General features: G+C 32.1%; 1 non-coding gene across 1 annotated transcript; it reads right to left on the bottom strand.

Annotated features, from left to right (window-relative positions):
• Nucleotides 1–379: 379 nt before the first annotated feature.
• Nucleotides 380–503, bottom strand: LOC121105675. The gene has a single exon (XR_005838306.1). It is a non-coding gene; the product is annotated as a small nucleolar RNA SNORD22 (small nucleolar RNA).
• Between the last annotated feature and the right edge of the window lie 2652 nt (nt 504–3155).

Raw genomic sequence — 3155 nt, 5'->3', positions numbered from 1 at the left:
TTGGCTCAGGTCATGAACTCAGGGTCCTGGAATTGAGCCCCATATCAGACTCCAGGCTCAGTGAGGAGTCTCCTGGAGATTCTCTCTCCATCTCCCTCTCCTGTCCCTCCCCCACCCCCCATTAGTGTGCTCTAAATAAATTAATTAATTAATAAATAAAATCTTGAAAAAAATAGAACTTTATTTGGAAAGCTGAAATGATTCTATGCTAATTTGAGCAACTAGGTTGTATAAGAAATGACTTGAAAATTCCCTTTTTAATGTCTTCTGAGTGTTGGAATCCATTATATTTGTCTTGTTCTTTCTTCTGATGGAGAAAAGTATAACTGATTCTCAACAAATGATTATTTCTCTCTTTCCCAGGTATACAAATCCTATGCTCCCTCAGACAGTTCCATCTGCAATAAACTTTCCTCCTCTCTCCAGCCAGTCCCAGGGGGTTTATCTTTACAGGATCTGGGACTGAGACAGGAGGTATGTCCCTGAATGTTTCTTCACTGGGACTTCCACATGTTCTTAATATTTAGACAAAAGCTAGTATATATTACTGTGCACATGCATTTTTATGCATATATACACACATATATGTATAAATACATTAGTCATTTTAATAAAGAATTAATTATCAGTAAAATATTAAATTAATTATTACCATATTTCATATTTATCACTGACTGTGATGATGCAACACACATGGCTTCTTCCTCAACAATCTAAAAGGGCTCAGAATATATCTGTAATGGCTACTGGGATTTCAGCCATAATGCGTGGAAGAAACTAATTCCATTATAATCTAGTACTATGTCAACTCTGGAAAATACAGCAATAAACTATAATAATCACAACTGATTTACACAACAGCAAAAATAAAACCTCTACATAGTGTGTACAAAACATGATTTCACATGCTTGTTTTCATATTAAACACATTCAAAACCTTAAAGCATATTGAGTTATAGTTAAATTAAAGCATTTACTGTTGCTTTTCTCCTGATAAGCAATATATATTTTAATTAATTTCTCTCAATATTCTTCATTTTCAAAAACCTAAACTTTTTTACAACTCCATTCTCAGCTTTCCCCCACTATATATACTGGATGTTTGACATATATATATAATAGATATATACACACACACACACCTATACACACACACACACACCCACATACACACTAACCCCTATGCATATATACATTCACAATTCAAAATACTGGAGGTGGAAAATAATATGTATTCATATGTTTTGAATCTTCTACATTTATTTCCTCCTGTTAATAATTATTATAAACGTAATCATAATTCCAATAATAACTATTCATGAAAGTTAATGTTTATATAAGATTGTTAAAAATATATCACATTTATTCATTCATTACTTTAAGGAGAAAACTCAACTCATATACTCATACTTGGCTGAATTTATCTGATCACTTGTAAAATTGTTTCATTTGACCATGATACAGCATTATGACACTGAAATAAATCAAAGCATGCCATTATACATGACTCCTATTTCCTCTCTTAAAATGGTGATCCACTAGGCATATGTATAAAGTGTTCTTCAAATATTCCATTAAAATATACATCAAGATGCACAACATTATATAACCAGTGTTAGTTAATAATAGCTAGGGTTGAGTGTTAATACTCTAAGTACTTACATGTGACTTTTTAGTATAAAAATACACATTTCTATGAGAGAGAAAAATAATAAATTGAAGGCCATTAAGGTCCAAAGTCATATAACATATTCAGAGCCAACTCTAGAACCCAAGTCTCACTGATTCAAATTTTGTGCTCTTTACCACACCACAGTACCTTGATGAAGAGGCTAGCAATTTTCTAGATTATATCTTTTTTTAATTAATGGGGAGGGAGTGACAAGCACATTCTTGAATTAAGCACTCATGTTCTTAAATTTTCTGCTTTATTAATTCCAATCTTCTAAACCTAATTTTAAGTAAAATTCATTTATTGACAAGAAAAATCAGTAGTTACGATCTAAATACAATGCTGTGTGAACAAAACAAAAGCGTGATTGTAAATTAAAAAAAAAAATAGAAGGAAATATTTCTATTTTATTCCTCAACCCCCAAACGTCAAGCAGGAAAATACCAAATAAGAAACATGGTCAGGAGATTTGGGATCTATGTGTAGTTTTTAACACTAGTATGTAACCTATTTATAGAAAAACGCCAACTCTCTAGTTATGTCCGATAACCTGACAGAGAAAGAAAATACCAAAATTTTCTCAGAACACTTGTATTACGTAGAAATGTGTTAAGTGTCATGTTTAAAGTGAGATGTAGTCCCATTTAAATGACCTGGAGTTTTGTTCTGTGGAGGAGGAGGCAGATATCCCTGAAAGCAGAAAGCAACATCAAGGGCTCTTGGCCACCTTACATATGCACCAAATGTTAGCGCTGGATAGACACAAAAGAGCACAACATTTACAATGACCTACTAATAGAATCAGAAAAATATATACTGAAATCTGCCTGATTTCTTAAGAAAAAGATACAAATAGGAGTGATTTCTATGAAATAATAGCAGACTGCCAAAACAAAAGGATGACTTTTTTAGAGGCAAATATTAACACTGAGATAACAGAAATAAGAAAGAAACTGAAGCAGAAAAACAATTAATATTCATTTGCAGGTTGTACAGAAATACTATTGACTAGAGAAAAAGAATTTTTTTTCTTTGGTTTCTTATAAACAGCAAATATGAGAAATTCAAAATATGAAGGAAATATATAGATAAATCAGAGAGATTTATGATGATAGGGGGAGAAAGAGAGAAGTGAGAGAGAAGGGAGAGGGAGGAAGGGAAATAGAGAACAAATATGAAATCATTCAAAATTTTTCACCAAATTTTAGACAAAATCAATGAAAAACAGCATCATTAGACACAATAGGGTGTTTATAATTCCAAGGCTAAAAAAAAAAAAAAAAAAAAAACCCAAAAAACTCTGAAGTAACTTACAGTCATTCTGGCATTACTAAAATAATTTATATTCTCATTATGCTTTTTCGGGTGGAAAAGACTTGAAGGTACAGTTAGCCCTCTGGAAACTGCCATTTTCTGCAGGTGATCTTGTCAACCAGATAGGTTTTACCAATGGGGCAAACACTAATCTTTAAGAAACTAACCA

Source organism: Ursus maritimus, unplaced genomic scaffold, assembly GCF_017311325.1.
Source record: "Ursus maritimus isolate PB19 unplaced genomic scaffold, ASM1731132v1 scaffold_28, whole genome shotgun sequence".
Lineage (NCBI taxonomy): Eukaryota > Metazoa > Chordata > Mammalia > Carnivora > Ursidae > Ursus > Ursus maritimus.
This window is presented reverse-complemented; position numbering and strand designations above follow the sequence as displayed.